General features: G+C 39.0%; 1 protein-coding gene across 2 annotated transcripts in view; it reads left to right on the plus strand.

The window, feature by feature from the left end:
• TMEM108 (transmembrane protein 108) overlaps positions 1–22,363 on the plus strand; it is a 172,942-nt gene that overhangs the window by 16,382 nt on the left and 134,197 nt on the right. For both annotated transcript variants that reach the window (XM_059482713.1, XM_059482705.1), the window contains exon 2: positions 1,417–1,547. The gene's annotated coding sequence lies outside the window, so the exon portion shown is untranslated. The remainder of the gene's footprint in view (positions 1–1,416; positions 1,548–22,363) is intronic.

Raw genomic sequence — 22,363 nt, forward strand, 5'->3', positions numbered from 1 at the left:
TAAAGTGTCACCACTTAGGATTTTTAGACATTCTGACTGAAGTGAATTAATTTTCAATTTTCCATCATAAAAAAGGAGGGAGAGAGCAGCCTACAGAGGATATGCATACTGCAAACCCCATATACGTGAAGCTGTACTAACCTTTGAAATACTCATAAACAATTTCTGTGGAGAGCAGGGATGGCTTTTAAGCAGCAGGAGCCAAAATGTGGAAAGCAGCAAATATGCATCCCATTTTCTGTGCCATGATGCTGGAGCCAGGGGTGTCTGGTGAAATCTCATAATGAAACAGTTGTTTGAGCAGTTGAATACAGCCCAGCAAAGCAGCTCTTGAACTAACATGGGCTGCCTGTCTGCCAGTAAACAGATAATTACACTCTGCTGTTTAATTGAACTTCCATGAAAACTGCAATATGTTTTTTGTAAAAACTACAATGAAAATGTGTCCTGCTTCTGGATCCTGCATATGGGGATCAAGATACTGGGGAGGGGTGTCAGGTACAGAGGTAATGCTCTATATGCTGAACACAGTGCAGTGGGGAGTCAAGCATATATAAGTGACTCCCTCATAGCTTTCACAGAGGAAAAGTGTGTAAGCAGAGAACCTGTTGCTTGGTTTTCAGAAGTCCTTTTGGTTCAGATGACCAAATTTAGATACCTGGAAGGCACTGCAGCTCTGGATACATTTGAGGAATCTACTGTTCCTCAAATGGAACAGTACTCCATTTGAGGAACAGTAGATTCCTCAGATGGAATACTGTTCCATCTGAGGAATCTACTGAGTAGATTCCTCAGTAGGAGGAGAAGTAGTTAAAAAAAAAAATCTTTGACTGAATTTTCCTGCTGTCCCACTAATTCATTTTGTTCCTAAAAACCATTGAAAAGTGGCCAGGGTCACTTTTTGGGAAGGTTTTTTCTTTTTTATTACCTTGATTGCTGAGTATAAATCTTGGCCAGTCTGTCAACCTCCAGTTTCTCAGATTAGTAGCATTCTTATTCTGAAACTAGTATTTAAATTGAATTTAGTCTCTTTCCACAAGAATCAAGAACCAACCTTTAACAGATAAATTAACAAAGAAATTGATGATTCAGAGATGCAAATTGTGCCATGTTTTTTTGTTAAGTATTTGAATTTCTTAACATTAGGAGCATGTTGGGAAATCTGTAGGATATACACATATGGAATGTGACAGCCTGGAAAGTCTGAGTCTGCAAAGAAATCCTAGAGTCTTCTACTTATACACCTCAAAATCAATAACCTACAGAAACAATGTGGTCTGTAATCCATTACACTGAAAGCTCTGGAGAGCAATAGGAGCCACATGGCACAGAGCCATATGTATTTAAATTGAATGCCTTATAAAATGAGATGAATAAACATCTTGGAATAATACACCCATTTCTGTAAATTTACAGGTTGCACCAGCTGGCAGATTAAAAAATAAGAAAGGAAGAAGCTGGAAGAGATTTGATGACCAGGAAGGTCTGAACCAATGGACTGTGTGGATATAGATATGTTTGAAGGCATCTGCTCTTCCCCTTACAAGGTAAGGCACAAATGGATTTTTCTGCTGCTTTGTGTCTCTTCAGTGCAGTGCAGCTCCCTTTTGTAGCACTGCCCAAGATGGTAGTGGATGTGTTCTCCAAAGCTTGTTCAGCCTAGTGTCTGACTGCTAATAACTGTGGCCAGTTATTAATGACATAAGTGGATGATATGCAGACCCAAAAAAGCCTAAAGCTTCAAAAGCCAATGATAAATTTGGATCCTTGGGGCCTGTAAAATTCCAAGTTTTATTATATGAAGTACCTGCTCAGATAGCTCTACAGGTTGTCTATTTTTAGCATGTGCTAATAGAAGACCTTCCTGCTCACCTAGGGCATCTTTTTATGTGCTTATTAATTGCTGTAGATTGAAGTAGATTTGAAACCTGTACGTAGTTTAGCAGCTAATCAGGAGAAAAGATCTCTAAACTAAATGCTATAACATGTCTCTGACTGGAGATGCAAGTTTTGCTGTTTTCTTTGTACAGTTTTCATTTTTCACTTTCAGGATTGGTATATGGTTTGTTTACAAAATCTGCTTGATTTTCCTTTTTTTTTTTTCCTCTACCAGTAAATTTACTTACTGGTCCAAACTGAAGGTGGTGGAGAGCTTGATAGATTTGCTGAGCATCTTTTGCCTGATGCCCAGATATAATCTCACTTACTCTGAATGTTTCCTTTACTGAGTTATTTTCAGGGAAGGTACAAAACACAGAATTTCAAAAAGCTACTTGAAGCTGGTAGAAACACTTGAGAAACACATTAACTGAACTTGTTTTAAAGTAAAATTTCTCATTTTTGAGATTATGTAGTTCTGCGTGTCTGAGGAGTGGCTGTGTGGGACTTCATATTTTAACAATTTGGATCAAGACAAGTTTGCTACAAAGCAAACACAAAACCATACCAGCTCTGTGTTACTCAAGAGCTCAAATCAAGCAGCTGAGCAGTTGGAAAAAGAGGCATCTGGGCTTAGCTGGTCTCTGCTTTAACCCAGAGCAGCTGAAGAGAGGACTTTCAGCTCAAGTCAGTGCAACTCTTAATTTCTCCCTTTTCCCCAGCCAGTGTTAAATGATAAGGGAACAATCCTGTGCAGTGCTCTGCCATTGCTTCTATTCTGTATGGAAATATGACCACCAGTGTTATCAGTCTGCCATTTCCACAAGTGTGAGATAACCAGTCTCCTTCTTTTGTGGAAGAACTAAATTGAAGAGATCCTTAGGTGGGGACTGTAACAGACTGTGGCACTGCATCCTGTAGATATATACTGGGGGGGCTCCCTTGCATGCTGAAATAACAGGAATGACATGTATAAAGTATTCAGAAAATGCAAAGATAAGCAATAGGCAGATACAACTTAAAAGGAAAAACACATTCAAACACTTGAGCACTTGGGACATTCCAGTAATTTTCCACAACTCTTGTTAGGAAGGAATGTACATGGATCATAAAAAACTGTAGGATCTGTTCTAGATAACAGGCATTTCTCTAGAGAGTTTTATTTCGTCTACCAGATGGTTGTATAACCCCTGGTGTCCACACTCAAGTGCCCCAGTGGAATCTGTTTTGCCACCAGTTGTTGCCAGCTCCCACAAGTACAAATGCCTGCTGGTCTGTGCTTTCCTGTTTGAACACCTTTACAGCAGGTGTGTGCAGGGGGATGGGGAGTGGCAGCTTTGGTTCTGCCTGTGAGAAGGGACAATGCCATTTCCTGTGCCACCTTGCCTTCTGTAATCATGTCCTTCTCTGGATCAGAGCTTCCTGAGTTTGTGTTTCTTGGCACAGCAGGGAGCCCAGCCTTGGCCAGGGCCTCTGGCTGTTGCATGGCAAGTAATCCTTCCAAATAGGATTTGCATTCTTGCAGAAGCCCTTCTGGGGATAGAGGCTGAATGCATGGAGGCAAATTGTGCTTACACAGACATAGCTCAAGCCCAGCCATTCAGAACACCAGTCAATGACAGAGTTGCACACAAATTGAGTATCTGAGTATCTGAGGAGAACTTGTACTAGTGGCTAAGAAAAATGTAACAGGTCAGAGTATTCTGCAGTGTCTTAGTTAACTGGATTTATTGGTGCTGCTTCACAGCAGAAATGTTGTTAGAGCCCCAGAGTTGCTTTGTTACTTTTCATTTGCCAAAGGCTGTCATCCCTGCAGTGCTGCTGTGTGAAAATGTGAACTTGCAACTCAGCTACCTCTGTGAATCGTCTTGGTCTTCACCTAAAACTTCATTGATCTTTCAGTGCCGTGCATGCCCTGCTTTAAAGCACCTGAGATGATCTACTATATCTATACTCTTGGTATTGGTATAGTATATATAGTACAGTTTATATAATATATGTTGTATAGTGATTCTTGATGGTAGCCTGCAGCTGTTGGATAGAAAAAATAATTGGATGTAATAGTGGCTTAAATCAAAGCCAGACTTTGAATTCCTGAGCTTTTAAATTGTGATTTGTTTGTGGGGATTATTCTTGATAACCCTTTGGCCATGTTTATCCAGTTTTGGCTGAGAAATGATTGAGAAATCAGACAAAGCTTAGGAAGTGAAGGAAAAAATGACCTTCTAGTTTATACCCAACACAAATACTCCGATATTACAAGAAGCTAGGTGAGTTTCAGCTAATATTCATGTCATGAAGATGAAGGCCTGAAAACCTCTGAAAATACTAGATTAGAAAAGTTAAAAATTGAATAAACATTTTCTTCAGCTCATCCAAATATTTTGTAGCTCTAGTTTTGTTGTGGGTTTTTTGTTTGTTTATTTCCTCTGTAGAACATAAGGACATGTTTTTCCTCCATATTGAAGCACTGATAATTTTTAATTGAAACATTTGTTTTTAAACTAAGGTTAGCTGAATCAAAATGAGTTCACTTTGCTAGGAGTTTGCAGTCCAGCAGAAGACTTCCTTATACTTCAATTAAAAAAAAAATATTTTGCTAATGACTTAGTCCTGTCTTCCTCCTTTCTGGTGCACTGAATTTTATGTACCTATTATTCACTTTTCTAGCCTTGATGATACCTCAGTTGTTTTTCATACTGTGTTGGGTCCCACATAAAGAGAAAATGCATCTTTCTGCAAAGAATATATGATCAAAGAGGCAAGAAAGACTGGATGGGTATGACCCAGGAGCATAGGGACAGTGAGACATTTTTCATCAGCATAGTAAGCAGTGCCTTCCGGAACCTGCAGGCAGCCATTTGCATGCACAACTCGGTAGCCTTGAGGTGATAGTGTTTTAAGGTGGTAGAGAATCAAAGCCTTTCATCCATGCAAGTGGGGAAGGATCTGAAGAACTGCACACCGTGTCACTGTAGTACTCCGTCTATGCTGTTTTGATTTGAATAAGAGCAATTTGATTTAAATCAGCTTGGAAATGGGAGCAGGTTCTTGGCAGTGGGGGGAAGCCTTTTCCTTTTGGAAGTGAATGTGACATACATCTTGCCTGTCCTGCTGTGTAATTTGTCCTGACATTTGCTGGCACAGTAAGTTCTTACTAACTGCAGTGACATTTGCCCCATGTGACATAATTCGGAACACTTTTTCATAATACTTCCACTTGAACTGAAAGCAGCCAAACTGTCTTTTCTAATTTCAGCTCTCTTGATCCCTGGTCCCCAGTGATAAATTCTGCCTTGCAGTGTTTCCCAGTGCTGCCTGAAGTAAAAAGATGAGATAGCAGCTAGCAACACCAGGTTTTTCCCCTGTTGCTACTCTAAAGCATGCTAGAAGTCACTGATCCTTTATGAGCCAAATCCTGAAGGAGTTAGCTTCACAAGTCAGCCCTCCCAAAGCAGACATTAAGATACAGAAGTAGCAACAGAGCCACCTAATGATCAGGTGTGTTTGTTCTTGCCTCTAATACTATTAATACTGGTCACTAGTCACAGAATATTATATTCAAAACCCATCAAAAGGAAAAAATGAAAAAAAGGCAGAGTTTACAGTCTAAACACGCAAAAAGAATTTTTTTGGTTTTGATGGGGAATTGTTTCAACTTTGATTTCAATTTGTTTCTAAAAGAAAAGTATTCTGTATTCTTTAGTAAAGAATATCGAAACACTTGTTGCTACTTATTCATGTATTCAAGCTGCGTGTGAGATGCAACATTTATTTCTTGATGATTAGGTGGAAAGTAAAGTTGTTTTGATAGCATTTTGTTCATGTTGGTGACACTGAAAATACATAATTCACTCCACTTTGTGATCTGGCCCTGACAAGTTTGATTACTATTTCTATCACTAATAAGTGACAGTGTATCTTTTGGAGTGGTAGGAGACAGTAGGGATGAAAAGTCTTTTGGGTGCAGGTAAATGTTGTCAAGTGTGGTGGGGAATTCACCATTAACTGGAGGAAGTTTGGGATTATGATCTCTTGTTCAGTATCTGGTATGGAAAATAAACTGGTATACTGTGTAAAATCAGACTGTGAAATCTGATAAAAAGATGAATTTGCTGTGAGACTAATCTAAGAGGGTCCATCAGTACTGGCAGAAAGAAAGGAGCAGGAGCCTGGCTATGCAGGATGTCATAGTGCTCCCTCTGGTTTCTCACCAAACATAGAAACAAAGGGAGACGTTTAGGTATTTACTTATATAGCCTCAGGTTCCTCACAATCCATAATGAGCCATAGTTTTGAGGACAACCTTGCATCAGCTCTGTGGGGTGGGGAAATGCCCTTATCCCACCCCTCCATACAGATGGCCACTGAGATTAGCCCAGGATGATCATGCAAAGCAGAGAACTAAATTCCACTTCTACAAATAAGCACCAGACCTGGCTATACTTTTACATGCATGGGCTGATTTTTCTGCAGAATGAGTGGGCCATGCCATACCTGTCCTCAGATTAAGGATCAGTCTGTTAAATTTCAGCTGTGCATTTCTAGGTCAGATATAAAGTGAGTAAAAAGGTCACACTTCAACTCTTCGCTCTTCAGGAAGAGAACTGAAAATAGTAAATGGAGAACAGAGAGCTACAGAAATTCAAGAGACTCAGTTTTCAAGAAGCAGGACACACTGAACTTCTAAACTCTAATCTGTCTGCAAAGGTGAAATTGCAGCTGAGATAGCATCACTTTGTGCTAAAGAGGTCCCTATAAATGAAGATCCTCATACAGGAAATTAAGTCAGTATAGAAAATCTATACAGACTGACATGTGTATTTGTTTTTGTATCTGGGCTATTAATTGCATGTTAGATTACTTGAAGGAAATTTTTAATACTCTATTTGTGATTTAACCTTTTCTTTTTTGTTTCTGTTTTCCTCTTGTTTTTTATTCTTCCTTACATGTGTGTCATGATTGCTTAGATTTAGTTAGATGTTAAACTGCTTAAAAACAAGCCTTTGCAAAAGCAAAGTAACATTCTTTTTAAAAACCTGTCTTTTGGCACTTAGCGTGCCAACAGCAGTGCTAAGAAGTCAAGGGAATGCCTGCAAGCAGGAAGGGAGAAGCACTTGAAGTGAAATTTCACATCTGAAAGCCAGCATCCTCTTTTGCAACTAGTTGGGGATGTTTATGGCTGTGAAAAGCTTGCTGACTGCCGAGTTGTGAAATCAAAGTGCTTAAAAAGTTGGGAAAGATTTTGACTTCTATATGTTCTGTAAAATCCTGTTTTCATGCATTTCAGTGTGGGATTCAAAGTTAAACTGTTGGCTTCTTTCTAAATGTGTACAGACATGGGAAACTGATAGATATGATGCACAGAAGAAGGCACAGTGGTGTTTTTTTGCTAGAAAGCGAAACGAAAGATGATCTGAACACGGTCTTAGCTGCAGAATCTGATTGGGGTCTTTTTTTGCATGGCTTTAGCTAATTTCCTATTTATCTACCTTAAATATTTCCTTTGGTTGAATGGAGTAATAGCTTGACTTTGGGAATTAAATGAGGAGGTGGAAATATATGTGCAGTTGCTGAAGCTCCAGATTGTTAAAAATGCAGACTGCTGGTATTATACAACTTTGGTCTCATTTGAACAACATGTCAGCAGGCAGCATTGTCTAGGCATCCTAGTGAACTACCAAATAAGTATTTAATTCCCTAAATCCTCTATTGTGGTTGTCTTTTGTATGCATCAATGTCGTAACTCATGTTCTCTTTTATAGCTATTCAAGGAAAAGGTTGGTCCTTTTTTAAAAGTTATATTCTTTGTCCTAATCCTTTTTTTGGAATATTCTGAAGAATTGTATTTCTTGCTCATTTAGCTGCATCCAGTGCTGACTTTCCTTGCTCAGCTTAGTCATATTTTGCAGATAGGATATATTGTCTATAAACTTCAGGTAGTTCAGCTGCTCTGTCTTTTATGCTGAATCTTTTTTAATTTTCCACACCATTGTCCGGAAGAGACTTTCAAAGCTAAGAATGACATCAGAGAGTCACCTTGTTCTGTTCTTTCTGATTTGGTGTTATTAGCTGCTCATGCCTTATCTTATGGTAAAGTCAGCTCCAAAAATGGTTCATGTAAAGTCTTATTCTTAGAGCTTTTCTTTAAATTGAAATATGTTTTACCTATCACTATAAAGATACTAATTTGCAATTGTTTCTTTCTCTTTTGAAATGTCATCTTCATGCCCTTGAGTACAGTCTCTCTTAACATGATGTCTTAGGCAGACAGTGTTTATTTTATTTCCTCATTCTATCACACAACTTAATAGCTTTCAGAATGGAAGCTGTCAGGTACCAATTGGCAGGAACCACCATACTTTAATTTTGTACTTTCTTTGGCAATTTAATAATACTGTATTCTTCAGTTTTCTGTTTCTCAATAGTAGTCTGCATCTTTCTTCATCTTTCATTAAGGCAAGGCATCATTTATGACTTTACCCTTTTGGAGGATGTGACATCTTTCTTCCTTGCCCTTCGGCTGTTGAAATTCTTCTTTGATCTTCTTGCACCTTTCCAGGTTAATTTTAGTTGTCTGCTTATGGGTGATCAATCTGTTTTTATCCAGCTTTACACTAAGTAGAATCTTCTTTGTGTTTCCCTCCTGGGACTGTCTCATCCCTTGAACTTTTGCTCAAGGGAAAAGTAGAAATATTCTGCTTCTCGAACACAAAAATATCAAACACATTTTCATGCTAGTAGGTAGCTTTTCTTGTGTCTTACTTAGGTAATACACAAAATGCATATCAAGGAGATTTACATGGTGTCTCTTAATCTAATGGCAGCTTGCTATAGTCCTGGGCTAAACTTGCTAGGCATGGCTAAAATAATTTCTGTCTTTTGCAGCACCAATTTTATGTGTATATGTGTATGAAACCTGTGCTTTGTGCTCTTCACACACTTGTTTAAAACTTCCCAGGGAATTTCAGCTGGGTATCTGCTGAGTTTCCAGTCTTGTTCCATACAGAATCTTTTCTAATTTAATGTTGCCGGTCTCATGATTCAGTTTGCTGAACACCTGACTTCCAGGTTTGGAAGAATGAAGGACACCTGGAACTTGTTAAAAAAATTTTGGCAAGAAGTGGAGGTGGTAATTTTCAACAACCCAGCCAGAAATAGGTTGAGAAAACTTAATGCCTGGTTTCTTTCTGATGTGACTGGTATAATGTATTTTAAAGTAAGCTCAGAAATAAAAGACCAAAATTCATATGCTGGACACATGGCAGATCAGAGCAAAGCAGTCCTAATGAAATAGCAGTCCTTTCTCTCTTCACATTAGCAGCTGCTGGGACAGAAGTGCTGTGATTATCTCCTGCACAGGTACAAAAGGCACAAAAAAGTGATGTAAGGGAAATATTCCGTAAAAATTTCCCTAGAGTGTTTGCTTTCAAGTATGAAAACTGTCTAGGCTGATCACTAGATCAGTTCAGGCATAGAAGAAGCCATTCTGCAGATCTTTCCCTGCAAAACTGCAGAAAATTTCTAACTACCTCAGATATTGGAGGCACCAGCTCATCTAAGGTGTGCATCTGTTTCAGTGAAGCAAAAAAGAAATAATTGGCTACTTTCCCAAATGTGTGTTTAGTTTCTAAGCACCATAGGGTACAGAGTACCAGCAGAACTCCCTAAGAATTAGGTTTGGATAGCTGGCTGCCAGCAGCGACTTCTTCTTAAAAGGAAAGGTGATTTTAGATATCAGCAACTAATAGTAGAAAACCAGTCTAGCACTCAGTGTGATAGCACAGCCGTGGAAGTTTGGTGCCGAGGCGGGAGCTGGGGAGAGACAGCTGGGGAAGGCGTTGAGGGGGCGGGAAGATAATTTTCACACTCTGCACAAGTAACATAAGCTCTGTGTTTAATCTAATATCCTGAAATCTGACATGGATAGCTATCCTCAGGGGATATTCACAGACTAATTGTTAGTTCTTCTTTGACGAGAGGAGAACTCACTGAAACATTGCAGGAAGGGTAACTGTGAAAATTTTTCCACACATTTTTTTTCAGTGCTTCTTATCTCCAGTTTAACCCTTTGTCTTACTGAATTGCCTTCATTACCCCGTCTGATGTAGAATACTCGTGGATTATGACAGACCCATTGCAACAATGGGATCATTCACTATTTTTCTTCAAACTTCCAGTAATATTGTTCAGTGGCTGTGCACACAACCTTGCAGTGATGCAGTGACCTAGCCTCAGGCTTTCCCAGTGTTTTGTGTGCAATTATTTAACTTTACAATACCCTTCTGAGGCAGCATTTGACCTGTGTTAGGCAGTGCTTGTGAGTAGTTATATTGTAATTATTTTAACTGTTTATGAGTGGAAGTATGGTGTTGGGTGAAATCATGGAAGGTGGCCCCATCACATATCATATATCCTCCTCCCAAGGTCTTAATACTATGATGACAGGAATGACAAAAATAGAAGCTGAGTCTCAGCTCCTGGGAGAGTGATTTCATCATTGGACCTTCTGTGTATTTGCTTTATCCCACCTTCTTTCTACCTTTGTTTCAAAGAAGTAGCTTTACTTTAAATAAAATTTTAAATTAAGTGAGTTGCAATAATACATCTCTTCCACAGGAGTTTGCATTGTCTTTCTTTTTAAGTTAGATGTACTAGGAATTATACTGAACTCCTTGCTGTGTAGTCAATACTGCATGAAAATTGAAACATTGAAGCACCTTTTTGGAATGGAATGCCCTTACTGATGTTGCAAGGCAATTAAGTTCTGTTAGTTTTGTTTGTTGAAAATCGACCAAAACACAACACCATTTTTTTTCTCCTCATCCCTGTGTCACAACCCTCAGTTTTTTGTGTAGATGTTAAAAGCAAAGATTCCCATTCTTTAGAGAGCCTGCACAACTTCTCTTTGCTATAGTTTGGATTATCATGTGAGGTATAATAAAAAAATCAGGTTTTTTTATACCACATAATAATTTTTGCATTCTAAATGCAGCAAAACTTGCAAAACATGATCACCAAAGGACTGTTAAAGCTGATTTCTTATCACTGGAGCTTACAAGCTGTAGCTGACAGCTGGGAATACATGTAACTAGGTAAAGGTCAGAAGTAATCCACCTCTTTGCATTCTGGCACTGCAGACCCATTCTAAATACAGTAACTGGCTGCAGGGGTGGGTTCTGTTCAGATCTCCCTCCTGGCATAGACAATGTGATGAGAAAAGGAGCTAATAAAAGCTTGGTTTTTTCCTTTGAGAGTGCTTGCCCAATTCAGTTTACTAAGGACCAGGCTGCCCAGTGCTTTGCTTTAACATCACCATCAGCCAGAATAACATATTGACTGCTCCAGAATAATACACTGAGCACAAATCCTGGTCAGGAACAGTAAAAGTAGCTGATACCATAATGCTGCATGGGAAGGGCAGCAGCTGTTACAGCTGTATTTTTTAAATTTATTTTTAAGTTGTATTTTAGTTTTGGTTTTGTTTGATTTGGAGGGGTGTTTTTTTTAAGTTTTGGTTTGGTTTGCTTTTTTAACTTGACATTGGAGATGCCACCTCAAGGGACCCATAGGGCATTTTCTCATTTATGCAGCATTTTCTACTATGAATATAATCAAGTCCCTGCTTAGTATGAGGCAATCTCTAGAATCTATGCCTGTATCTTGGCTGCAGATTACAGACTACATCATGCATATGTTTGGAAAAGTGCAGGAGATCTCTTACTGAAATTAAAAGTAAACTTCCTGTTAACTAAATGGTTGAAATTAGTTATGGTGATTTTGTGCAGTTGTTTTCCATGATTTGGACAGGACCAATCACAGGAGAATGATGAAGGTTTAACAGCAAGAAAATAGGGTTAATTAGGAACTGTAGGGTGCTGTAATGACCCTAGAGATTGCTGAAGTAGGCATGGCTTTTGTTGAACATGAGACTGCTTTCTTGTCTCCCAAACAGTTACACCCCAAAATGTGGATAAAGCTGTTGTAAAATGTGCTTCTCCAGAAGGTGTCATTCATTGAGAGAAAGAAGCTTACTATTTGTTTTTCTGTTTTGGAACTATTTGAATAAACATAAATCAGTTACTCTTTCTCCCACTGACTTGTGAGTCAAGGTGAGGGATTTTGATCCTGTGCTATTAATGATCATAGTTTTAACTGCAATGTTTTTATGCAGTGCTTTTAGTTGGACTCCTCTCAGAGTTTATTTTTGTTACTTAATGTACTACAGTATTGCTTAGTACATTTGAAAATTATATTTTGCTCAAACTCAGAATTTCTTCTGTCATTTTGCAGTAAAACAATGTTATGTTGCCATGTTTTTATAATCTTCTGAAGAACACCATCACTTGATTCCAATATAATTTCTGTTTATTTAAAAGGCTGACACATTATAGTTTACTTCAGATCAGAAAAATTAATGAACACTCCAGGAACATCAGGGATGAATAATGAGTATTAGTTAGTCATCACCACACCTTTTCTCTTTACTCCTTTTCCTTCATAAAAAGGAAAAATTCAACTATTAATATTTTTATTCTTCTTTTTTCAGTGAAGATATAATTCAAAATGCATTAATAGCTAACTGCAGAGTGCCATGGAAGTCTAATAAGATAACAAATTACCTTAAAAACTAGGCAACTTTCTGTACTTATTCTTGATTCTGGACCATGTACTTTCAAGGCTATGTACTTAAGCCATTGTCCTCTCAGATAATCTCTCCCAGTTATTAAAGCAGGTCACTGTCTGGTATGAACAGGAGCAGAGACTCAGGTTTCAAAATAATTTATCTATTCTGATCTGTGAAATGAAATACCAGTAGTTTCATGTATTTTCTAAAATTAATAATTACAATGTATTTATACTATCTTTCAATTCACATTCAGCAGCAGATGATAAAAAAAGAAAATAGATAACTTGATTTGTTGCTGTGCCAAAGCAGGATTGTCCTCGTGTCATATTTTCCATTGCATTGCCCAGTTCACTTTTTGGTAACTTCAAGGACAGATTGCCCCTAATTTCCTCCTCCTGTCTAGGTCTAGGTAAGGTTGAGGTTCTTAAATGAGTTTTGTTAAGAGGCTCATTCTTTGTTGCAGTCAGAAGTTCATCAATCTAAAATGATATTTGCTGAGGTGAATCCATGTGTTTTGTGTAATAATGAAGCAGTTTATAAACCTTAGTGACTGGATGGTGCAACTGGAAGAGAAAGCATGTGACCCCTTGACTTCTAAGGGTCTGAAAAGGTAGAAATGTTGCTTCTTGAAGGTCTCCTCAGGTGGTTTATTAAGTGGTTGGTTTATGGACTCTGCACTGAACATTGAGCTTTGTATTCCAACCTCCTGGGAAAATTCAGTGGCAAGTAGGTTTCGTGGTTAGCCAGGAAAAATTGTGAATTCAGTCCCTCATCATGGAAGTGATTGTATTTCTTAAGCAGAATTACTAACCTTCTTGTAATCTAGAGAGAGAGGCTGATTTGTAATATGAGTCTTTTCCCATTTTGTAACTCTATGTGAAAGAATTGGCAGTCCCTCCGACTCATATAAAGTCACCTTAATCCAGGTAAAAGTTTTTTTCTCCTCTCTTCTTTACTGCAGCCCACCAACTAAACCTTTAGTAGTATTTAAAAGATTACTTTAAAAATGTTTCCTTTACTTTTTGCAAAATTACACTCAATCTCTTCTAGAAATAATTTTCATTGTGAAAGTGCTTCAAGTGAGCCCTTTCTTCAAGCAGAAAGTTTTTGCACTCTCTTCTTTTATTTAATAGAGGAAAACATTGAAGAAATTACAAAACTTGAACCCGTGTGGCTTGTGTTGTCTCTTAAACCAGCTACCATAAGTGATGACTGAAGGATGTACAGTCCAGCATTTATCTTGCTTGATTAGCAGATCCATCAACTGAATTTTGTTCTTCCTGACACTGAGGAAGTGAAGCTGCTTGCCTGGCCTTCTCAATTCTGTCCAGCTAATTATCTCTGTAGGATTAAATGCAAACAAACCAAAAAAGGCAAGCATGCAAAAAGCATGGTTTATGCTTGGTTTTGAAAAGAGACTTTAGATACTCATTCCCATTTGTTCTCATTGTTAAGGAATTGTGCTGACAAAAGCACTTTGCTCATGAAATAAGAGGAATGGAAGGAGAGGGCAAGGCAACATTAATTGGACTGAGGGATGTGCATGTGGCTTGGCAAATTGAGCAAGTGGAGGAGGTAGGGTCAGGGCTCCTGACTTCACAGCTGATAGACTGATGTTCTCAGTTTAACTGATTTACTCTGTGACACAGAGTACCTTGGCTCTTCACTACGCCCATCCATAAGAAGGTTATGTTACCTGATTAAATAAAGGGTTCTGCAGATTATTTTGTAAAATGCTTTGGGAAATTTGAATGAGAAGATTTATAGCTAGATAGGTACAGATGTAGAAATAAACACAGTTATGCATCTTAGCCTACTGCAGTTACAGAGCACAGCATTACTGCCACCAGAGGAAAGGACTGAAGGAAATCCTCCAGAAGCCATTAAGTGATTCCTTGAATCTTTTCATACATGTACTGGATGTTGCTTTTTTCTAGCAACAAATGTGGAGTGATATGCAACTTAGTGCATGGATAGAGGCAGAAGTGTGGGGATAAAGGATCATCTGTTGAGGTTTTTTAATTCTTTTGTAACTTAACTTGTTATTAGAACCAAAATTTGTTATTTCTCTCCTCTAGAGCCCTAGAGTGTTAAGGTACTGGCATTTAAAATGAAAGAATTTCAATAACCAAGAATTATATCCTGAGGAGAAATAAAAAGGCTTTTTCAAACATGCTTTTCTTGAAAACAGGGTACTGGGTAGATAGCTCCCTGGTCAGCTTCAGGATGCCAATTTTTACATGACTACAGCAACTCTTCTCTGAACACTTGTTTCTCCTATGGCTCATCAATTCCATTTGCAAATCACTCCGTTTTTAAACCATTAAACTGGTTAACACATTTTAAGACTCAGTCCTAAAAACTATTTAAAGCAGTAGTGATCTGCCAAAAATAACACCAACCTGTTCTTCTACAGCACTGTAGGATTCATTCCCCTTGCTTTGTATCTTCCATGTATTTTTCCTTTAGATCCATCTTTCTTCAGTTTCTGCTGTCCTTGTGGCAGTGGTATTCAGATGGAGTAGAAAGCAAGAAGGGAGAGCTCCCTGAAAGCATTTTTGCTACACCACTGTGAGAGAAGCCTATCGGTGTGTGTCAGCAGGGACACAGGCAAGAGGTAACAGGTGGCATGAAAGGAAATGTAAGAAGCCATGAAGGTACAAGGGAACAGCGTTTGTCAAAGAAAGATAAGTAATGTCAAAGCAATGTGCAGGGAAGGGAGACAGCTGGGGACCTAAGGCAAAGGTGGTCAGAGCTTGAAAGTGGACAAATACCATTCTTCCCAGACAGAGCCTTTTGTGGGATGTGGCCCATGGTGACCTGCTGACTACTGGGGAAAAAGCTTTGGCCTCTTCACACTGAGCTAAAAGATCCTGGCTTTTTAGATCAAAAGACAAACAGACCTCTGAAGTACTTTAGTTCATGTTTCTTCTTGAAAGTGTCCTGTGCCATTAGTACTTGGGTACAAACGGAAAGAGGGGAAATGTAGGTTCAATATTAGGAAGAAATTCTTTACTGTGAGGGTGGTGAGACTCTGGAAAAGGTTGCCTAGGGAAGTTGTGGATGCCCCAGCCTTGGCATTGTTCAAGGACAGGTTAGATAAGGCTGTGACCTACCTGGGAGGTGTCCCTGCCTGTTTTGGGACTAGATATCTTTAAGGTCCCTTCCAATCCCTTAACATTCGGTGATTCTACAATTAAGTCATGCAGTAAGAGAAAAAGCTGCAGGGCTGCAGCTGTTTATTTTGCCTAACCAATATTGCTGCATCACCCTTAATAAATGTGGCCAGCATGCCCAGGGTCACTCAGGCCCTGAGCACAGCTAGATACATTCAGCTCAGCTCTATATAATCAAACATTTTTTAGTTTACAGGTGATAGCTACCTGTAAACTGATTGCTTGGTGTCGTTATCTGTAGATTGTTAACTCTCAAAGTGTGTCTGGGAGTTGTCAAATCCAGGACAGTGACCCTCTGAGTGATCTAACAGCACTGGTGATTGATTTCCAGCAGCCAGAGGGCCATAGGTTGGCTTTCTCTGAAGGATATAGAAGGGGGTGGAAAGCTGACATTATACTGATAATGGCAGGTCAGAGATAGGCAGTGAGGATGCACAATGAGTCACATTGATCTTGACATTCTTTACAGCCCAAAGTGTTTTGGGTTGACTTTACTCCACCTTAAGGAATGGAGTGAATATTTTGAACAAGTTTTGCTTTTGAATGTCGGAAGTTTGTTTGAGCCTGAGGAGATTGGTTGGAAAAATGAACAGGGACAGATTGCAAGTGTTCTTCCACAGAACTGCTTCAGTACTCTCTGCATAAAGAGAACAAGATTATTGGGACCGTATTGTCGAAAGCGAAGGGAAGCCAACCCACCTTGTTGTTGATCAGCATTGACTTCGATTTATTGATCAATCAGCCACTTTATATAACAGTGTTAATTAACTTCATGCATATTGCAAAATCCAAGCTCATGATAGGTTAACAGAGAAAACTCTAACCCCTCCTTTTGTTTTACAATACCTATGATTTGTTTATTGAAAACAGGACCAGCATTCTCATTGTGATATGAAAAGTTCCCAAAACCTCCATATCCGTTCCCAGAGTAGCTATCTTTTCCCAGAGAGCCCAAGGACAGCGTGTTTTGCCTGTTATGGGAAGACTGTCGGAGAATCTTATTGTTTATAAAGTGGTGCTTGAGAGAGCCTAATTATTTATAGAATCAAGCCTGGGAATTGCTTTACAACTACCTTTTACTTTTCCCTCAACTGTATACCTTCATGGCCTCTTTCCTTAAGCCATGCTAGAACCAGACTCTCCACACTGTATTCCATGAGGACCAGCTATGAAACAAGGCTAAAAAGAGGCACTTTTCTGTTGATTGCACAAGGAATTACACTTGCCAATGCCATTATGTGGATGTCATCCTAATGCCCATTTGCAGCAATGCTGTAAGCAAACTTGTACCATGGTTTATTTCTAACTAATTAAAGTCTTATTTAGGAATAAGTTATCTGTACACCAGAATAATTTATTTATTTATCTAAAATCACAGAGGCAGGCACTTCATACTGAGGTCTGCTGCCTCTGTAATGCAACTTATTATCCCAAAAATGATCTGGGGTTGCTTCTCTCTGAATTCAAGCATCTGTGACGTTAATGTTACTGCATTTTATAATTGGTACTTGATAGTTTAAGTGGATAATCAGCTAAGACATAAATGCAGCTTACCAGGAAACAATTGAGAATTTAGGATAATAAGACTGATTAGACACTGTGTTATGCCAGTCTCATGCTAAGATAATTTTACTGAGTTGAAGTTGTACAAATAATGCTGTAAGATGCACAGTGGTCAGGCAGGTCCCCTTCACATATGCTTAACTGCCTGTCTTTGAGCTGACACTGTCTGAAAGGTAGTACGCTCTTGTTAGTGAAAAAGATTATATGCTTCTCAAGTCTAGGATCATAGACATTGCTTTCCTCTGATCTTTGCTACTTCTTTCACAGAGGAGTTTGAAAAACAGTTAATAGCATCTCAAAGCAGTCATAATTTCAAATACTTTTGTCAAATACAAATATCAAGGCTATTTATTTTAGATTAAAATATAAAGGCAGAAGTGTCTTGTCTGGCATTACATAAGCCTGGTGGCTTCCAGCATTCATTTGGAATGCTTGTGTGCTGCTGAAGCATGTGTTAATGCTCTGAGGAGGAGGAACTGAGGGCATTTTTCTGGTGTACAAGCAGAAAATTGGCAGCACATAATTTGTACAGGCTCTTAAATCAGCAGCAGAAGGAGCCACAAGCTCCCCTTGAGCTGTTAGGTAGAGGTGAACAAAGAAAGCTTTATGTTACCTTTGCTACAAGGCCTCATGAGAACCAGTTTATGTCACAAAAGATACCAGCCTTATTCCTGGGTATCAAAGGAAGGTGACACAGCCTGGTGTGGAAGATGTTGCTGGATATAGTAGCACAGAAGGAGACCATTATTTGTAGCACAGGAAGGAGACCACTCACTCTTTTGTCCCAAGGGCTCATTCTGGCCCTGATTCCCATGGTCTAGGGATGGAAAGCAAATGGAGAGAGTTCAGGGATGATAATTACAAGTTGGTTTTTTTCTAGAGGGTGCTTCCCTGACACCAGGAAGTACTTCTGCTAAGAAGATTGATGTGTCAGTATCTTGTGCTGCTCTGGGACTCGCATAACCTGAATCATTTGGATCTGTTTCTCAGATTCCTCTGTACTTATTAGGCTCATGAAATCCATACACTCTGATGAGCATTTAATGCTATCTCCAAAAGTGCTGGCTAATCCCCAAGTGCCTGTTTGGCATGCCCTTGACAACTTCAGTGTCACAGGAGCAGCAGCTGGAGCTGTGTGCTCAGTGGCCATGTGATGGTTAGTTGGGGTGTGTTAGGCATATGCTGTGTGTTCAGGGCTATTCAAAGGATTAATTTACATGAGCCATGCCACTGTACTAAAGCTAGTGGTCTTCAGTCTGTGCCCATTACTCTGTCATGCTTAAGCACAACAAACAATTCATCTTATTCCCAGTTTACTTTTCCCCTCCAAAAATTCACCAAAGGGAGAAGAAACTTCATGAAAATAACAGCACAGCTTGCATGGCTGGTTGTAAGAGAAAGAATGAATTTCCCTAGCTTTCCTGTTCTAGGCTCAGTCTGGCTCAAGCCAGCTGCCCAGTGTGTCTGGTTCATAGATGTGAGTGAGCCACAGTAGTGAGGAAAGACACTGGGATGTGTGGGTGGGGAGCTTTTCTGAGATTATTAAGGTAGAGTGGAAAGAAAATTACTGTTTAGGAAACAGGCTACGAGTGAAATGATTGCTTTTTTAAGCAATTTGGTAGAAAGACTGCTTTTTGAGCTAATAGTCCCAGATTTCTTTAGTTACTGACTGTATATTGGGTTATTCTTTCAGATCTTTATAACAAGCTTTTTTTTTTTTTTCCATAATGGCACTTTTTTATTTCCTTTACAATAAGGGTTATTTCACTGTCTTCCGAGCATAGGAAGCTTCACTTTTTTTTCTTTCTTTGATGTTAATAGATTTACTTTGTTATTCTTAGGCTGAGAATTTTTTAATTATTACTTTGTTTGTAGAAGTATGGCAAAAGTCCTGAGAACTGTTATCCAAAAGGAACTGGCCCCTGTTGAATTTTTGCTTTGATGCCAAAGGAATTTCTGTGAAGGAAGGGAAAACTCTGGTCTCTTTGTCACTGAGAACATATCTGAATTGATTTCAGTAGAGTCTGGTAAAATTGGTGTCAACCTTAACCACTGGAAAAAGACACTTTGCATTATTGTCTTACTTCTTAGTAACAGTAAAGTACCGTTTCCATCAAGGTTAGACAATTCTGAAGTGTGCTGATAAATATCTGATGGCAACTGTGCCAGTGGATCAGCATGGCTCTGAGTCAAGAACACTGAGATTCTGATTTCTGTTCCGTTTTTGAGGTACCAGCTGTCCACTGGCCTGTCCTTCTATCCAGCTCCTATTGCCAAGCTATACATTCACTTTCTAATAGACAACTTTTTCCTTTACCCCCGCATGTTTCTGGAATGCTTATTTGTTTATGCACATATTTATTCACTTATTTTGCATCCAGCAGGATAAATCTGTATGAAGAGCTGACTGTAATTCAGCCATGTCATCACAGCAGATTTTTCCAAGGAGAATTGGAAAATCCCACTATGACAGTCACAGCCCAGCTGCACATCTTAAAACTTATTGCAGCTCTAAACAAGAAAATGGCACAATTTAAATAATGAAGTGGATCTCAAATGTTTTTATTGCAACCAAACAAATAGACACACAATGAACATGGCCCTGCCACTGTTGACTGACATAAAACATTAGGGAATGTCATAATGTCATATTTCATGGTGCAGTTAAACACCCAACAGCCCTATCTCAGCATGGATGTCACATTTATATTGTAAGAGTGCTGTATGATGGCCATGATTTTTATTGATGACCCTTGCTACCCATAGAAAATGTTTTCTTGCAAGTGTGTTATCAAACTGACATCACCCCTCTTCCTTCCTATTCCACATCCACAGCAACTTTCCACAGCAGATGGATTCAGGTGTTTGACCTGTTTAGCTGCTTTAACAAAACACATTACTCATAGGCTAAAACTGCAATATGAAGTTACAGCATTTCTTACGGTTCCCCTCACAAAAATGTATGTGGCGCAGAACTTTATGGGAAGGAAATGTCTTACCCAAATATTATGTAGCAAGAAAAACGAATCCATCTTGCTAAAGATGTGGGTTTTGGGAATGATCTCAGCTTTGATAGTGAACTGAATACAAATCACCTGAAAAATACAAGCATTTGCCTTGTTCCTTTAGAGGAATTACACTAAACTTATGGTTAAATAGCCATTTCCACTATGGTCAGCCAAAGGCAGTGTTAAAGAAAGTTTGTTGTATTTCAGAGAAGCAAAATCAGCTCTCTCCAACAGTCAGTGGGAATAGGGGTTTTTTGATTATTTTGGCACCTTTTACATCTTTATTCTTGCAAAGCTGGAAATACTGTGTGAATAGCGTCCCTCTGGGAAAAAAAGTCGTATTTTATTTGCAGCCTGTCAGGAATGGAGAGATCTGAAAGCTGGTCAAAATGAAAACCAAAGAAAATTGTTTGGATTGGGCTGCTGCCTGAAGATAGCTTGCTCTGAGTACTGAACTATGTGTTACTTCATGTTAAAAATGCCCCTGTTGTTCAAATTGTGTCTTAGCTAGTGGATAGAATTTTTTTAGGGATGTCAGCTGAAGGTGCATTCTGTGTTGGGATGGGAAGTTATTTGTATGCTTTGTGGAAACAAATCTAATTTGGATAGGAAAATTACTTATAAATGCCAGGTACATTTCGTGGCTGAAATTTTAGTCTAGTAACCTCTTGAATTTACAGTCACAATTTAGTTTTAGGTGGGATGCAAAATACAGCAGGTTAGATAATCTTTCTAGCTAGATGGAGGAGCATGTTTTCTAGGAATAAACAAATGACTGATTTTTCCCTTTTCAAAGTAGTTAATGTTCTCCAAGGTCTCTTCCTCAACTTTTACAAGCAGAACATAAACAGAGAGGGATGAATCTTCAGTGCATCAGTTTCACACCAGCCAGTAAGAAACATTCATTCTAAATGTTGCTGAGCCCTCACTGCACAGCAAGGCATTCATTGCCTGCGTGTGTGCAGGAGTTCTGCTTCTGTCTAGTTGTGTTGGACACACTGCACTTTGGAAGGTTTAATCTACAGGGCAGGTCTTGTACAGTTGTCAAATGCATCTTTGTTATGAGGTAGTCCTCTGACCAGGGGTGTTTAGCATCCCAGAAATTCCAAAAGGTTGAAACTTTCTTATTTTCCTTGTCTGTAAAATTCCTCAAGCAGTAAAAAAAAAAAATAACATGAAGAGGAAAAAAAACAGAGTAGTGTTAATCAGAGTTATGTGTTGGAATAGGCTTGGAATTCAAAGAAAGGCTGATAATCTTGATGTTTCTGACGTCCTTTACTGCAAAAAAAAATTGTTCAGTCACATTGGCTGCAGGCCCTGTCCCTTTGCTTGTCGTCCTGCATGGGCTGTGCTGCTCATAAATAGGATTGTGCTCTCCCTTGCTGAGTTCTGGGCAAGCTTCGTGTGGATTCATATGGAAAACTGAAGAAAAAAAGCAGATCTAGAAAATAGAATTATGTGTTCTCACCTGTTTTGTCTGAGGTAAAGCAAGTTGTTCACTGACCTTTTCTTGCTTTAATGATCTCTGTGTTCCATCTCTTATTCCAGGAAGCTTTGCTTATCTGCTTGCTGTACCTATGACTAGAAAGCATTAATTTGGACACCTGGATGACAAAGAATTGTTTATTTACACTTAAGCAGCTGCAGTGTTGGAGTGCATCCTTTGAGGATAAGAGCACATGATGGACACTAATTGGAAGACTTTGAAAACTGAGCAGTATCTGCCTTGAATTATAACCTTGTGCTGTGCTCTGCACAAGATCTCTAAGATCAAGGCAGAAAGTCTCACTGAGAACTAGCACAGTTTCAGAGACTGCGAAAAGGCATTGGCAGTCCTAGAAATGCCTCACTCAGGGGTGAATGGTAGACATGTATCTCAACTGCATGGGCCTGAAGGAGAGGAAAAAAAATCTGATGTGTCGTTGAGGAATTCTAAGCTGCGTTGTGTTAGTTCTGTATGAATTGTAGATCTTTGTTCATTTAAGAGAGGGCTAAGCCTCAAGACCTGAACAGGCTGATTTTTCATGTGCAGAGTTCTGCAAAGACTGCTTTGTAGATTGGTTTTTTAGATATCTATGAGCTTTACAAGCCACTGTACAATAGGCACA

The sequence above is a fragment of the Ammospiza nelsoni genome, chromosome 1 (assembly GCF_027579445.1).
Source record: "Ammospiza nelsoni isolate bAmmNel1 chromosome 1, bAmmNel1.pri, whole genome shotgun sequence".
In the NCBI taxonomy this organism is placed as follows: domain Eukaryota; kingdom Metazoa; phylum Chordata; class Aves; order Passeriformes; family Passerellidae; genus Ammospiza; species Ammospiza nelsoni.